The sequence below is a fragment of the Pinus tabuliformis genome, chromosome 8 (genome assembly GCF_031772625.1).
Source record: "Pinus tabuliformis cultivar Carrire ecotype Pingquan chromosome 8, CPIR1, whole genome shotgun sequence".
In the NCBI taxonomy this organism is placed as follows: Eukaryota; Viridiplantae; Streptophyta; class Pinopsida; order Pinales; family Pinaceae; genus Pinus; species Pinus tabuliformis.
Genome location: NC_142294.1, coordinates 512,363,307 through 512,381,732, shown reverse-complemented (window position 1 = coordinate 512,381,732; position 18,426 = coordinate 512,363,307).

The window sequence follows — 18,426 nt, the reverse complement described above, 5'->3', positions numbered from 1 at the left end:
GGGCACCCATGAATCCGATGATAGCACGAGGATGTTGATAGATCGTATATTTTAGCGAGATTCTCTTTGATGAAAATTTTTATTTGAAAGTCTTTTTATTATATTTACTTTTATCATGATATAAATTTTTGACATATTTAAACCAAAACTCTTTATTATGAATTGATCTCTTGGATGCATATTTTTATTTGAAAACTTTTTGTTATATTTAGTTTTATAATGGTAGAAATTTTGCACATATTTTAAATAGACCTCATTATTAAGAATTGGTCTTTAATATGCTAATTTTGAAGTTTATACATTTTGCATGATGATTTTTATCATGTTAGTAGAGGATAATATGGAATTGGGTTCAAATTCTTAGGTTTTTTGTAGTTGTTTTGCCAAGTAATTTAATGAATAGTAAAATTCCAAATTACAAAACATGGTACATTTTGCATTCATGAATCTTATCATAGTGTAGATGTCTAAAACAATCATAACTTAAAATTGCATTATAAAACATGGTATACATTTTGCATTCATGAATAGATCATCATCTTGTGTAGAAGAGCTACTAGATGAATGTCGGTTGATACTTAACTTTTAACATAAAGTTGTTCAAAACAAAAATACTATAAAATTGCATTATAAAACATGGTACATTTGGCATGAAACGTGATGCATAAAGGTTTTACATTTAAGTTCATGAATATGAAGCGATGAAAGTAAAGTTGAATTCATTTGGTACATTTTGCATGATGATTCTTGTAATGTTAGTAGAAGATAATATGGATTTAGGTTGATTCTTAGGTTTTGTGAAGTTATTTTGTTAAGTTGTTTAATGAATAGTAAAATTGAAAATTACAAACATGGTACATTTTGTGTTCATGAATCTTTGATATAGGAGAATTTGGCTCAGAAATATCATTGTACTTTAGTAGACATAGGGGGTCTTGTCTTCTAAGGAAGTTGGTTTCCTAAGTGTTAAATTAATGTAATTATTTAGGCTTTTTGAGTGATTTTAATGAGAATAAGAATAAATTAAGTATTATGAGACATATTGTAAATGTTTTTGAACGAAGGGGAACATGAGAGACTCAGGATAGTTAAGAGTTCATAGGGTTTGATAGCTTTGGAAATTAATTGTAGATCTTTAATTAGGAATTACTTCATGATTTATTCGATTGAGAGGATTCTTAGGTTTTATTTGAAATTATTAAGGATCAAAAACAGGAATTGGTTGTAGAATCTTTTTGTATAAATGTAAGCCTAAAAGGCATAGTCAAGTTAGATAGTTAGTTAGTTGGAGAGTTAGAGTGTGAAGAGGTTGACCGTAAGCCTACGGGCAGATTGTGAAATAGAGGCCACTAATTAGAATATCAGGCCAGAGAGAGAGAGGTACTCTTATGTAAATATTTATTTATCAATAGAAAGAATTTGATTCTGAATTGTGTGTTGTGTATTGATTAATGGAGTTATGAATTGTGTGTGAATTACATGTTTCTACATAGTATATGTATGCAGGTGAAGTTTGAGCAGAACACAGAGAAGAAGGGGAGTATGTAGGATCGGGGTTTTATCGATGAATCCGATAAAAGGATCCAAGTGAAGTTCAAGGATGGCAGTGAATTGAGTCCATAGAGTTAGTTCAAGAGGGAGTTGTGCTGCAGAACAACCAAAAACCACAAACCCTGAAGTAAGCTTGAAACCACAGAGAACTTTGAGAAACCACGTAAAGGCAAAGAAAGTAAAGGCATGAAGGAAGGAAGTAAACATGCACAGGAGCCATTGGATTAGCTAGATCAATGGACGAGATTGTTTGCGATAAGCGGCCAGGATTAAGTCACGCAACATAAAGTAAAAGAAATGAATGGCGAAGATTAAACCCAAGTGCTTGCGGAAGGTGAATCGCAGAAGTTGATCTAGATCATCAGATCAATAGATCCGTTAGATCAATGGTTATCATGTGGGCAAAATGCGTGAGCGTTAATGCGCGAGAAAAGTAGTTTCGTAGGCGGAAATAGTTTATCGGGTGGAGAAAAAGTGGTAAGTGGTAATTCAAGGTGGTCATCTGATTCCATTAATCAACCAACACGTAGAACTCGGGTGGAGAGAGAAAACCACTTTATCAGGCAGGTAATCCTCATGCAAGCGGTCCATCCGATATCATTGTTAACCGTTGGATCAAATGGGTTTTTATCAACAGTGGAGGATAACCGACTAGGTTTTTTGATCGGGTGAACCAACAACCGTTGGATTGAATGGTATGATCAACAGCGGAGATTGAAGCCAATGAGGCTTGGGAAAGAGCAAACCCAAGAATTTTATCAACACGGTTAAGTTTGTTTGAGTTGCGGAGGATGAATGGAGATTGCACAACGGTCGCTGATCTGATGGAGTGAAATCAACAATGGACGTTGAACGCGATAAAGTGAGCATTGATAAATGTGCCAAGGTCATGGATTGGCAGAAAGGTAAGGCTTACATGTGCTTTGTGGAGTATTTATGTTACATAAGAATTATAATAGAAAGAAAGCGGATAAAGGTTTTATGGGTTAAGTTGAATATAACCAAAGTTAAAGAGTGGGGTTTCATTAATATGCATGGGGTATAGATTAACTAAAGTTTATGAGGCTGAGTAAAGTTCCACTGAAAGGTTAATTGAGGGTCAAAATATTCAATAGTCAATGAAACGTTTCCGCATAAAACATAATTAAGAAGCCTTAAAACTTGGCTTAAGAAGGTTTTCACCATGGATGAGTTGATTAAGGCCTGGGACTAGTGACATGCAAATTTATTTGCATAACGTGGGTATTGTCATCTTAGTCTGGCATCATTTGGTATCAGAGCAGAATTATGGTTGGAACATTTGGTATCAGAGCAGAATAAGGAAATTTTGTGTAAAATGTCTTAGAGCAATTTAGAACAGAGTTATGTTTTAAGATGTGTATGCAGGCAAGAGGAGATCAGATTTTAATCTGACAAGCAATAGGCACACAAGGATAAAGTGCAACAGAATTTACAGATGCAAGAAACAGAGAACAATCCATTCAAAGTGTAGGAGAATGGTAGAATAAGATCATGCAGAGATCTTGAAGGTAGCAGCATAAGAAGGTGAGAATATTTCAACAATCTAAAGAAAGGAGTGCTCAATTGGTTCCAGAGGAAAGAACTAGAGAAATGCTAAAAGACTGAGCTTAGAGGAGAGAATCTTAGTGAGGCATATGTAGCAAGAAGGAGACTTGTTATTGTAAAGATGTTGTTGCAGCTCACAAAGGCGATTCCACAGAGGATGTGGGTAGAATTGCTAAGGGATAAAAGAAGCTGGTAAAAATTTTTGAATGAAAGAATAATGTGGTAGAACCTTGAGGAATTCCAACAAAGGTTGGATAAAGAGGACAACTGTGTTCTTAAAAGGTGCAAATAAGTTGAAGCTAGAAGGAGCAGAGAGAAGTACTCAAAGAGGTTCCAGAGATAGAGAGCCAAGTGCTTACCAAAAGGCCAAGTACAGAGGAAAGATTGGTGAGGTAAGTGGCAGCATGGAGGACTTGCTATTGCAGAGGCTTTAGTGCAGCTCATAGTGAAGAACTCATAGAGATGGAGAAGAAGATGACTACTGATAATCATAGTGGAGGTTCTGAGGAAGACCACAGCAGAAGAAAAGTGAAGAAAGAGAATGCCAAGGTAAATAGAAAGAGGATGAGTCCAGAGGAAATTGACAAAGAGATTTTTGAGTTAAAAGAAAAACTCAATGTATTGAGGATGATACCTGAGGAAAGCCAAAGACTAGGTTGGGTCTTGAAAAAAAAACCGATGAAGTGGCACAAATTATAGAGAAGGCTACAACAGAAGCAGGTAAAGTGGTTGATGGAAAAACTCAGAGAAGCTGAGTTGGAAATGGAAGTTTCCATTTGTAAAGAAGAACAGGGTGAAGTTCTGGGTGAAGATGAAGACTTGAAGACTGAAACTTCAAGTGAGACCAAAGGGTCACATGATTTTAAATATGATAATTTAAGTATTATTGCAGGTGAAACATGTGAAGAAGGACAATTTGTTGGTATTGACATAAAGGAGGAAGAAGACAGGAAGAATCTAAATTCTGTTCTGAAAGAAGAAGTAGAGAAGGATATCAAGCAATCAAGTGAAGGACTTGATGAGATTGAAGAGAAGACCATTGAGATATTTCCAAGTCATGTAAAGGACTTGGAACAGTAGGAGGACTTGGTGATTGAATCATTGAATGATATCATGAGGTCTTGTCGTTTTACAACTGATAAGTTGTGTGTGAATGCAAATATTGTAGAAGGAAAACCATCTTATGGAACTTTCTTGAATGAAGCTGAAAGTTGCTAAGAAAAGTATGATGATGACTGTCTTTCAAATGAAGATCAAGTTAATATAGCAGAAGGAGTTTATAAATTCCTTGCTTAATGGAGGAAATATCTTCAGTAGAGTTGAGATAGTTATGTCTTATGATAAGAAATTTGCTAGTGGTAAGAACTGTTAGCCCTAAGGTGCAGTGCTGCTATTTTAAAGGCTAAAGGAAGAAAATGGTTTGTTTTTCTATCCATCACCCCACCTTCCTCACTTTTCCACTCCCATTCACGTCCATTCATGTCCTAACTTGACCCTCACGTCATAACGAAACCCACTTTCGCCTTGGTCTTACAAAAATTAACCCATTTTTGCCTCAAAAACCTTACCTTTTCGCCCATACACACCATTTGCACATTTCTTGAGGTCATCCCATACCTCTATGTCCCCCCGCTGTCAATCTTCCCACCGATTCGACTGCCTACACTTCGCCCGATTGACATTACATGCTTGATCGATCATCACCATTAGATCATTCCCGCCAAATCTAACAACGGTCGCGCATATCGCGCGGGCAACAAGCGAGAGGGATACCCGCCCGATAAAGGTTGTTTCCTCTCTCTCCTCCGCTACTACATGGCATCCGATAAATGGAATCGAGTGGGCTCCGACCTTTACCACTTACCACCCGATGATCGCCCGATGTAAACCATTTGCTTCTTGGGTAAAACCACTCTTGGGCGTTATCTTTCGAGCATCCTGTCCGCCCAATAGTCGTTTGATCTGCGCATCTGAGATCTGACGGCTCGGACTTTTTCTGCTCCCGCCATGACTTCAGGGCTCCTGCGTTTGATCCACTCCATCCATTTCTCTCGATCCAACGGCCATCGTTCACCATCACCGTAGTTCACCCTCTACCGCCTGACCACCATCCTGACTGTCGATACATCCCATTCAACGGCCCATATGCCCCCGTACCCCGCTTCCCATTAGTCACCCGGGGAGGAAAGTTGTTAGCCTTGTCAGTGTTTGTGACAGTCAGATAGTTGAATTGAAATAACGTAATCCATGGCCGAAAGGGGAACAAACAAAAACATGATGCAACCGAATTAACAGAAATGATTGTGGAACATCACAGCACATGCGAGCCACCTACAGCATGGCAAAATGACCAGAATTTGGGTACTGTGTTTGTTAGAAACAAAGCCCCTATGCTCATGCTTGTCTAGTTATGGCATCAAGTAGTTAGAAGCCAAAGGGGATAAATTAAGACATTTCGAGCCCTAGAGAGCCCGAGAGCATTGTAAAAAGCCAATAAATGGCTGAAAGATAGAAGGAACAGGGGTTCAACTTTTGGAGATTGTGGATACTCTGTTCGTCTCAGCGTCTCATCTTCATTCCAGTAATAGAATCTTATTTTGCTGTTACATGTTCAATTGCCATCTTCTCCTATGTTCTAAGCTTGCACTTGAATAGGTTATTCATGTTTTCTTCGGTGTCTGACATCAGATAACTATCATCTTATCTCTGCGTTGATAAATTAGATTTGCAAGTTTCATTTACTTTTTGTAGCTAGCCATTCATATATGTTTATGTATGCATCTACTGGTATAATCAGTATTTGCCATCTATCCATTCAATCTTTAAACTATTGAGCATTAGTGGTCTAAAGCCTTTTCAATCTGAGGGTGTTCGTGCATGTCTCGAGTGAAAACAGAGTTGAAACAACCATCTAACTTGATCCAAACCTTAATCCATTCCTATAGTTCAGAGAACAATATTGAAGATTTATGTGTTACCAGGCATCTATGAGCTACAACCTAGGAGAGTTTCTTGGAGTGATGACATAATTGGCTACGTTGCCGAGGAGAGGAGACTGAAGCTCATCTTCCTTGGGGGATGACACAGATCTAGCTTTGATGATAGACAAAGTATGGACACTATTTTGGTTGTAATCATCTATCTGGCGACTCTACTGGAGGACAGACCTCTTGGCGACTCCACTTCATAGTTCTGGCTTAGTTTGTGAGGCATACTATGAGAAATCCTCAGAGGCCACTAGCTGACCCAGTTCTGACCCTGAAAAAATCATCAAAGAAAGAAAGGCATTGCAGAAAGGAGCATCAGGTTCAGGTAGTTCTAAACAATATTCTATATCTCTTCAAGAAAATCCTATAATAGAACAAATACATGTTAAGAGTATAGCATCTAATACTAGCAATGAAGAAAAAATCTCAGAGATTCATAGAGCTCCTTATTCTTTAGGTTCTCCTTCTGTCCTAAGCCCGAAGGAAGCCTCTACTCCTATCTATCATAATCCTTTAGTCTTATTAGTCACTCCTCAACCCTCTGTCATTCAGACTTCCAGTACCCTTATAGCCACCACAGTTATGGCAAGTCCACAAGCACCTACCAAAATGGAAAGAATCATAGCGGCTAGGTATGGACCTTTAGTACTACCCACTCCTTTGAATGCCATGCCTATTGGAGAATATCAAAAGTATAGGCCTAAGTTCACTGGGACTAAAGGTGTTTCAGCTGAGGAACATCTTAAATCATTCTATAGCTATGCTGATAACCTGGACATTAGTGAATATATTGTGTGGATGAGAGTCTTTTTCTAAAGCCTAGATGGAGAGGCTAGAAAATTGTTCAGAGAACTAACCCCAAGGTCTATAGCAGATATTTAGGCTTTATATGATGCATTCCTAAAGCATTGGGGGGATAAGAAGGATCTACTCTACTACCACACCAAGTTTGGCAACTTAAAGAGGGAAAATGGTGAGTTTTTGTCTGATTTTAATAAGAGGTTTAACCGAATGTACAGCAAGATACCAGTTGGAGTAAAACCCACAACCACCTCTTCGAAACTCACCTATGCTAGTGCTTTTGATTCTGACTTTTGTCTACTATTGAGGGAGAGACGATGTGATACCTTGGCTGATATGCAGGAAGCAACCTTGGAAGTAGAATCAAACATCATGGCTGCAGAGAAGCTCAAGGGGAACGTTGATAGAAGGAGACAGAGGGGCAAATCTTCATCATCTTCAAACCCTAAGATAAATAAAATGACCAAGATGATAGAGTCACCAGCATCTGAAATCTCCAAATTAAAGGTTGAGCATCACCGTGGGAAAGGAAGAGTTCCTAATACCTTTACCCTTAGAAATCCAAATCCATGTAGAAGAGCTAATGAGCAGTTGCATATTATGCAAAGAAGCAAAGATGCCAATGAAGATCAAAGGTTGAAGATCCCTTTTCAAAATGTAGTCATGGAAGAGGAGCAGTTTGATGAAGATGATGAGATCCATTGTATGGAAGACAAAGGCAGTGCCTCCGTTTTTACCTTAGCGACCTATGAAAAGTCATTATTCAATGACCAGATCATCCAAGAGTGGGATGGTGAAGCTGTTCTGCAAACTAATGATCAGCACAGATATGATCTAAGGTCGAAGATGAATAATTCCAAGGAGACTCATGTTCAGAGAGTTGTTTTCCCTGCAATAAAACAAGCTAATAAGCAGAAACGACCGGCAGTTGATCCCATCATCCTCAAAGCTCCAACTCACAAGGTAAGAGGCCTTGACAAGTCTCCTTCTCCTTTCAGTTTTCAATCAGAAATTCAGAAGCTAAGGATACCTATACCTATGATTGAACTATTAAAGAACGAGTCCTTCCTGAGATCTATCCTCGAGGCCCTTGAGCCTAAAGCCATCCAAGCCTCCACTGACTATGTAAATCTGCAAGATGACAAACCAACTGTTTTTCTTAGTGCAATGATTGAAGATTATGATGACAACTCCCCATCATTCTATGTCTCTTTGACTATTCATGACAAGATCCTTCATAACTTCCTTCTAGACACAGAAGCTAGCCATAATCTAATGCCCAAGGTTGTCATGCATGAGTTGGGTCTTGATATTACCAAGCCTTATCATGACCTGTTTTCTTTTGACTCTAGAAAAGTGAAATGTTTGGGATTAATCAAATACCTAGCCATCACCTTGTCTCATCTGCCTATGAAGAGCATGATGATGGATATTGTGGTAGTAGATGTGCCCCCCAAGTTTGGCATGTTGCTTTCTAGAGGTTGGATCAAGAGATTAGGTGGAACATTGCAAAATGATATGTCCTATGCTACTATCCCAGTTCTTGGAGGTGAGAGTAGGAGATTATACAGAGAAGCTCAGTTGGATTATATCATCAGTGATGAAAGGAATCCCACTAATCATCCCATCGATGCTATCGACATTGATTTTGGAGCCTGTATTCTTCAAATTGAAGAATCCCAATTGGCCTCCATGCAGCTTAAGAAACCGGTTTGTCAGATCTTAGAGGAAGAAGGCCCACAAATTTGGGACATGTTATTTGATGGATCTTGCTCTTAGGAAGCTGCAGGGGCAGGTGTAGTTCTTGTGTCCCCCACGCAAGAATGCATTCATTTATCTTTCAAGTTAACTTTTCAGGCCACAAACAACATAGCAGAGTACGAAGCCTTGGTATTGGGCTTAAACGTTGCTAAAGAAATGGGCATCAAAGGTCTAAAGGTGTTTGGATATGCAGATCTTATCATTCAATAGGTGAATAAAACTTTCCAAGCAAAGCATCCAAGGCTAAAAGCATATAGAGATGAGGTATGGAAGCTCAAGGGTTCTTTTAATAGTTTCACCATTTCTTACATCCCTAGAATGAAGAACCAACTTGCTTATTCCTTTGTTGTGTCTACTAGCACGTTTATCCCTCCTTTTCCTCCTAAATTGACTTATGAAGTTTAGGTGAAATATAGACCATCTCTGCTTGACAATGTCAAATACTGGAAAGTTTTTGAAGATGATGATGAAATTAATAGGTTTTTACATGTCATTGATGAATTTGTTGAAATGTACATTGACCAAGAAAACAAAATCATTGAAGAATGCAACAAGTCCAAGCTAAAGGACAAAATTGGTCAGGATAACATTGTTCTGCTACCTAGTAGCCATATACCCAAAGGATTGGTTCCTCTAGAGAAGTTGTTTGATCATAATGATGTGCCTTATAAGCCTGCCAAAAAAGAAAATGAGTCTACAGTTCATAGACATAATGAAGGGAGTCCAAACCATCCAAAGTACATAAATTTGTCCACCCACTTGCCTTCTGCCCAAAGTTCTGAGTATTGCACCATGATGAAACAATTTGCCGATATTTTTTCTTGGGAGTACAGTGATCTTAAGACCTATGACACAAATATCATTCAGCATAAGATTCCATTGAATAAGAACACCAGCCCTTTCAAGCAGAAATTAAGACCTATTAGACCTCTCTTATTGCCTTTGATTGAAAAGGAAATCAAGAAGTTGTTGGATGCCAAGATCATAGTTCCCCTAAGGTATTCAATGTGGATAGCTAACCTTGTGGTAGTGAGAAAGAAGAATGGAGAAATCAAACTTTGTCTTGACTTCAAGAATCTAAGCAAATGCTCTAGAAAAGACAACTACCCCCTCCCTAAGATGGAACATTTGTTGCAAAAAGTTTCAGGGGCTAGAGTCATGCCTTTCTTAGATAGATTTTCAGGATATAATCAGATTGTTGTACATCCAGAAGATTAGGAAAATACCGCCTTCGCTACTCCTTGGGGCACTTTCATGTACTCCAAGATGCCTTTTGGACTGATGAATGCTGGGGCTAATTTTCATAGGGCCATGGACATAGCCTTTGTGGGAGAGAAGGACAAGTTTGTTCGTATTTACCTTGATGGCATAATAGTCTTTTCTAGTAGTCACAAGGACCGTTTGCAGCACTTGAAGAAGGTGTTTCTAAAGTGTAGACGGTTTTGGATTTCTATGAACCCGAATAGGTCACAATTTTCTCTAGGAAAAGGAAAACTTCTGGGACATATTGTTTCTACTGAAGGTGTAAAGGTCGATGCAACAAGAGTTCAAGTAATTCAAACATTGTCCATCTCAATGTCTAAAAGGGAAATTCAATCTTTCTTGTGTAAGATTAACTTTTTTAGGAGGTTTATTCCAAACTTTACAGAGCTAGCGAAGTACATCACCTCCATGCTGAAGAAAGGATCAGAAATAAAATAGACAGATGTTCCAAGAAGCTCCTTTGAAGCCATCAAACAAGCTATCATGGAAGCTCCCACTCTAATCAGTCCAGATTACACCAAGGAGTTTTATATATTCTCTTTTTCCTCTTATGATACACTTGCGGCAGTTCTATTGCAGAAAAATGATGAAGGTGTAGAGCACCTTGTGGCCTTTTTCAGCAAAACTCTGAGGGATGCTAAAATAAGGTATGACCTTATTGAAGAACAAGCTTATGCTCTCATAAAATCTTTAAAAACATTCAGAATTTATATTTTTCATTCCAAAGTGGTTGCGCATGTACCTTCAGCCTCAGTAAAGGATTTCGTAACGCAGCTAGATATTGATGGAAAGAGAGTTAAATGGGTTGCAAAGTTCTTAGAGTTCAACATAGAGGTGAAGCCCACCAAGCTGGTCAAAGTCCAGTGCTTTGGTAAGCTCATGGCTGAGGAAAATTGTAGTTTTCTAGACAAAAATTTCATGGGTTCAATTTCAGGTGGTGAGCAGACAGAGGAAGAAATAGAAGAGCAAGAGTAGAATCAATCTTTGGCTGAAAATCTAGACACATATGAATGGTATTCTAGTATAGTTCACTTTTTGCAGAAGCTAGAGGTCTCTCCAGGGCATAGCTCAAGTCAAGCCCCGACCATTAAGCTTAGATCAGTCAAATTCTGCATTACCAAAAACCTGCTTTATTGGAGAGACCCATCAGGGATCCTCTTGAGATGTCTAGACAAAGGACAATCTGTGGAAGTCATGCACCAACTCCATTCTAACATCTGTGGAGGGCATAATTATTGGAAAACCATAGCCCACAAGATCTTAAGAGTTGCGTATTATTGGCCTACTCTGTTCTCTGATGTGTTTTCTTTTGTGAGGTCTTGTGACAAATGTCAGAGGTTTGTAGGAAGACAACAGATAAAATCTTTGCCCTTGAAGCGAGTACACACAAATGGTCCCTTCGAGTAGTGGTGCTTCGACTTCATAGGTGAGATTAATCCACATTCCAGTGGCCAGCATAAATGGATCTTGGTAGCCACTGATTATTTCACCAAGTGGATTGAGGCTATACCCACAAATAATGTTAATCATTAGGTTGTCATGAAACTCTTAAATGAGAATACTTTCACTAGATTTGGTTGCCCAACCAAACTAGTCACTGATAATGTAGCAGCGTTCAAGGCAAAAGAATTCGTAGACATGTGTGAATCCATGGGCATTCAGTTGGTGCATTCTACCTCATATTATGCTCAAGGAAATGGCTTGGCATAATCCTCTAACAAGAGTCTTGTAAGGATAATCAAAAAAAATTTGAGGACAACAAAAAGAGCTGGGATTCCAAGTTGAAGTTTTCACTATGGGCTGACAGGGTTACCAACAAGAATTCCATAGGGAATTCTCCATTCAAGCTGGTTTATGGCACTGATGTGTTTTTCCTATCGAGCTGATTCTACCTATGGCCAAATTCTTGCAAGAAGAGCAAGATGAAGAGAATGACATGGCGGGGAGAATGAGTAACTTGGTTGAATTACAGCAGATCAGAGAACAACTGGTTGAGAAATCAAGAATTCATCAGAAGGAGATCAAAGAAACCTTTGATAGAAAGGCAAAGGTGGACAGTTTTCAAGTTGGTGACTGGGTTCTCAAATGGGATGCATTGAAGGAAAAGAAGGGAAACCATGGTAAATTTGATGCCTTATGGACAAGATTGTTTGTCATTTCTCAAGATCAGATGAGCAGTACTTTCATTTTGCACAATTTGGAGGTGGAAGTTGTCTTTGATGGCCCAGTCAATGGGCACTTTTCGAAATTTTACTCCATATGACGCTTTAAGGCCTTAATATTGTAATAGGTTTTTCAGTTTTTGTTTTTATGCAAATAAATTCCATGCCCAATGGAACACTAGGAGATTAGTTTGTTTTGGTTGTTATTGGAAAGGTAGTGTTCTACAGTTCTTGAAACCTCGTAGGGAGGCTTTCATCCCTAGAAGGAGCTAGTGTTAGCCCTGAGGTGCAACGCTACTATTTTAAAGGCTAAAGGAATAAAATGGTCTATTTTGCTTTCCATCACCCCATTTTCCTCACTTTTCCACTCCCATTCACGTCCATTCATGTCCTAACTCAACCCTCACATCATAACAAAACTCACTTTCGCCTTGGCCTTATGAAAATTAACCCATTTTTGCCCCGAAAACCTTACCTTTTCACCCATACGTGCCCTTTGCACATTTCTCGAGGTCATCCAGTACCTTTGTTCCCCCATGCCATTGATCTTCCCACCAATCCGACAACCAGCACTTCGCCCGACCGACGTTACATGCTCGATCGATCATCACCGTTAGATCATTCCCACCAAATCTAATGGTTATCGCGCATATCGCACGGGCAACAAGCGAGAGGGATACCCACCCGATAAAGGTGGTTTTCTCTCTCTCCTTCTGCTGCTACGTGGCACCCGATGAATGGAATTGGGAAGGCTCCAACCTTTACCGCTTACCACCTGATGACCACCTTATGTAAACCATTTCCTGCTTGGGTAAAACCGCTCCCTGGCATTATCTTTCGAGCACCCCCTCTACCTGATAGCCTTCAATCTTCTCATCTGAGATCTGACGGCTCAGACTTTTTCCACTCCCGCCATGACTTCAAGCCTCCTGCATTTGATCTCCTCTATATATTTCTCTTGATCCAACGACCCTCGTTCACCATCACCATAGTTCACCGTCCGCCGCCTGACCACCATCCTGACTGTTGCTAAATCCCATCCAACGGCCCATATGCCCCCATACCTCTCTTCCTATCAGTCACCCGGGGAGGAAAGTTGTTAGCCCTGTCGGTGTTTGTGACAGTCGAATAATTGAACTGAAATAATGGAATCCATGGTTGAAAGGTGAAAAAACAGTAGCACGATGCAGTCGAATTAACAGAAATGATCGTGGAACATCACAGCACATGCGAGACACCTGAAAGCACGAAAAAATGACTAGAATTTGGGTACTGTGTTTGTTAGAAACAGAGCCCCTATGCTCATGCTTGTCTAATTATGGCATCAAGTAGTTAGAAGCCAGAGGGGATAGATTAAGACATCTCGAGCCCTAGAGAGCTCGAGAGCATTGTAAAAAGCCTATAAATGGGTAAAAGTTAGAAGGAATAGGGGTTCAACTTTTGGAGACTGTGGATACTGTGTTCCTCTCAGCGTCTCATCTTCATTCCAGTAATATAAGCTTCTTTTGCTATTACATGTTCAATTTTCATCTTCTCCTCTGTTCTAAGCTTGCACTTGAATAGGTTATTTATGTTTTCTTTTGTTTCTAATGCCAGATAACCGTCATCTTATTTCTGCATTGATAAATTAGATTTGCAAGTTTCATTTACTTTCAGTATCTATCCATTCATATATGTTTATGTATGCATCTGTTGGTACAACCAGTATTCTCCATCTATCCATTCAATCTGTAAACTATTGAGCATTAGTTGTCTAAATCCTTGTCAAGCTGAGAGTGTTCATGCATGTCTGGAGTGAAAATAGAGTTTAAACAATCATATGACTTGATCAAAACCTTAATCCATTCCAATAGTTCAAAGAACAATATTGAAGATTTATATGTTACCAGGCATCTCTGAGCTACAACCTAGGAGAGTTTCTTGGAGTGATAACAAGAACAACGAGGAATTGATTTTCTTAAATGGCCAAAGGGAGAGTGATAAATAGACATCTAAAACTATCACAGAGATGGAGGATCATAATTTTATTCTAATCAAGAATGAAGAAGTAGTGTCAACAAGAAGTTATACTTGTGACAACGAAGAAGATAGTGAGGATTGTACAAAGCTTTTAGGAGGAATTCCAAGTGAGATGGAAAATTTATGGCATGAGTTAAGTCTTTTGGAGAAAAGGCTAGAAAACCAAAAAGTAAGTGTTTATATTGTAAAATCATAACTGAATGAGAATGAAGAAGTTCACTATATTGGACAAGCACAGGAATACATCAATGAAACAGATGGTGTGGAGGAGAGACTAGCTGACAGTCTCGTGAATTCTATTGAGAATTCAAAATAGCATACTAATGTGCTTATAGAGGAGGAAGAATTAGAGTACCAACCTGAATTTTTTTATGATTACACGTTTTGTTGCAAACAAAGAGCAAAAATTAGATGTTGCAGAGGAAGATATCTTCAAGGATATTCAGGAAGTTTCGGTGGAAGTAATATCTATAGTAGTATCTGGAGCAATATCAAGAGTAATAGCAGAAGCTGAAGTAGAAAAGGCTAAGGAAAGTAATCAGCAGTTTGAATATGAATGGACAATGTGTAGTGAGATGCAGAATGTGAAGGTGCTGAAGTTAGTGGAAAACAATAACAACCTGAAGCAAGGATAAAGAGATAGTAGAAAATGGCAAAGTATGGACCAGCCCAAGGATGTGTTGGAAATGGAGATTGAAGAACTATGGCAAATGATGATGAAATAGTCTAGGCTGAGGAAAATGATAACAGGAGGAGTCATCAATCAAAATTTGAAATTGATTGAAGAGAGGAAGATGAACCAAAAGATAATAGATATACAGTAGCAGCAAGAGTGCAAGGCATTTGGGCAGTTACAAAATAAAGTTTGGGATCCTGGAGGTTTTCTATCAACATATGAAGACACATGATCCGGAGATCATGAATGTTTTCTACCTTGGGACTCTGATGCAAGAGCATTCGGCTCAGACATATCATTGTACTCTAGTATACGTACGGGCTCTTGTATTTTAAGGAAGTTGGTTTCCTAAGTGTTAAGTTAATGTAATTATTTAGGCTTTTTGAGTGCTTTTAATGAGAATATGAATTAATTAAGTATTGTGAGGCATATTGTAAATGTTTTCTAATAAAGGGGAACATGAGAGACTCACGATAGTTAAGAGTTCATAGGGATTTATAGCTTTGGAGATTAATTGTAGATCTTGAATTAGGAATTAGTTCATGATTTATACGATTGAGAGGATTCTTAGGTTTTAGTTCAAATTATTAAGGATCTAAACGAGGAATTGGTTGTAGAATCCTTTTGTATAAATGTAAGCCTAAAAGGCATAGTCAAGTTAGTCAAGTTAGTTAGTTAGGGAGTTAGAGTGTGAAGAGGTTGACTGTAAGCCTACGGGAAGATTGTGAAACAGAGGCCACTGATTAGAATATCAGGCCAGAGAGAGAGAGATACTCTTATGTAAATATTTATTTATCAATACAGAGAATTCGATTCTGAATTATGTGGTGTGTATTGATTAATGGAGTTATGAATTGTGTGTGAATTAGAAGTTTTTGCATAGTATATGTATGTAGGTGAAGTTCGAGAAGAACACAGAGAAGAAGGGGAGTATGTAGGATCGGGGTTTGATTGATGAATCCGATCAAAGGATCCAAGTGAAGTTCAAGGATGGCAGTGAATAAGAGTACACAGAGTTAAGCTCAGGAGGGAGTTGTGTTGCAGAACAACCAAAAACCAGAAACCCTGAAGTAAGCCCGAAACCACAGAGAACTTTGAGAAACCACATAAAGGTGAAGAAAGTAAAGGCACGAAGGAAGGAAGTAAACATGCACAGGATCTGTTGGATTAGCTAGATCAACAGACGAGATTGTTTGCGATAAGCAGCCAAGATTAAGTCGCACAACATAAAGTAAAAGAAATGAATGGTGAAGATTAAACCCAAGTGCTTGCAGAAGGTGAATCACGAAAGTTGATCTGGATCGTCAAATCAACATATCCGTTAGATTGACGGTTATCGCGTGGGCAAAATGCGTGAGCCTTAATGCACGAGAAAAGTAGTTTCATAGGCGGAAATGGTTTATTGGGTGGAGAAAAAGTGGTAAGTGGTAATTCGGGGTGGTCACCTAATTCCATTAATCAACTGACACATAGCACTTGGGTGGAGAGAGAAAACCACTTTATCGGGCGGGTAATCCTCGTGCAAGTGGTCCATCTGATATCGTTGTTAACTGTTGGATCAAATGGGTTTTGATCAACGGTGGAGGATCACTAATTAGGTTTGTTGATCGGGTGAACCAACAACTGTCAGATTGAATGGTAAGATCAATGGTGGAGATTGAAGCTGATAAGTCTTGGGAAAGAATAGACCCGAGAAGTTTATCAACGCGGGTTAAGTTTGTTTGAGTTCAAGAGGATGAATGGAGATCACACAACGGTCATTGATCTGATGGAGTGAAATCAACGACGAAGGTTGAACGCGATATAGTGAGCATTGATAAATGTGCCAAGGTCATGGATTGGTGGAAAGGTAAGGATTACGTGTGCTTTGTGGAGTATTTCTATTATATAAGAACTATAACAGAAATAAAGTGGATAAAGGTTTTATGGGTTAAGTTGAATATAACCAAAGTTAAAGAGTGGGGTTTGCTTAATATGTGCGGGGTATAGATTAACTAAAGTTTATGAGGTTGAGTAGAGTTCCACTCAAAGGTTAATTGAGGGTCAGACTATTGAATAGTCAATGAAATGTTTCTTCATAAAACTTAATTAAGAAGCCTTGAAACTTGAGTTAAGAAGGTTTTCACATTGGATCAGGTGATTAAGGCCTAGGACCAGTGACATGTAAAAATTATTTGCATAATGTGGGTATTATCGGCTTAGCCTGACATCGATCTTATAATGGTGTATATGTCTAAAGGAATCATAACATAAAATTACATTATAAAACATGGTATATGTATACATTTTGCATTGATGAATAGATCATAATCCTGTATAGAAGAGCTACTGTGGATGTGGGTTGATACTTAAATTTTAATATAAAGTTGTTCAAAGAAAACATACTATAAAATTGCATTATAAAGCATGATGCATTTTTCATGGTGCATTGTTTGATGCTTAAAGGTTTTACATTTAAGTTCATGAATATGAAGCAATGAAAGTAAATTTTCATTTAGTTGGTACATTTTGCATGATGATTATTATAATGTTAGTAAAATATAATATGGATTTGGGTCGATTCGTAGATTTTGTGAAGTTGTTTTGTAAATTTGTTTAATGAATAGTAAAATTGCAATTTACAAAATATGGTAATTTTTGCATGCATGAATTTTATCATGGTGTAGATTTCTAAAACAATCATAGCTTAATATTGCATTATAAAATATGGTATACATTTTGTATTTATAAATAGATCATTATCTTGTATAAAATAACTACTATTGTTGTGGGTTGATACTTAACTTTTAGTATAAAGTTTTTTAAAACAAACATACTATAAAATTGTATTATAAAACATGGTATGCATGGTTTGTTTAAGGTTTTACATTTAACAATTTATACTAACAAATAAATTATAAAAATAATCGACCCTAACCTTTAGGGGTATCCCTAACCCTAGTAATAACTTCACTGCAAAATATAAGTTTTATAAAAATAGATTATTTCTTTATAAATTACTATTATAGTGACATTGATGACAAATGATATACATTTTAGAGTAAATTGATACACATACCTACATGGATTTAGGGATGATAATTAAAAAATCATAAGATATTTTCTAAAATGAATTACAAAGTAGAATTGAAATACATTTAAGAAAAATATAATATTGTTTTATTGTCAATTTGTATTCTCCATTATCTTAAGCTATAGAGTATCTCTAAATCCAAAAAAATATTCTAATTAATTTATAATGTACTAGCTTAACAACTATATCAAATAAATTGTTAATCTTATTATAAGAAATATTATGATATAGTTGCTAATTGTTATTGCGATAGAATAAATCAATTTGAATCAAAAATGTTGGAATGACAAATAAAGCATTAGCCTTTAAGGGTATGTCTAATCCTAATAATAACTTAAACTTCAATAAGGAAAGTAAGTTTTCAAAAAATATACTGTTATATATAAATTATAATTACAGTAACATTGATAAAACTTAGTTACTTTTTAAAATAAATTTATACTAACTCATACACACTTTTAATAATGACAATTTATAAATAATAAAATATTTTGTCAAATAAATTAGTTATTGAGCTGAAATACACTTAAGAAAATTATAATATTGCTTTAAAGTCTATTTGTGTTA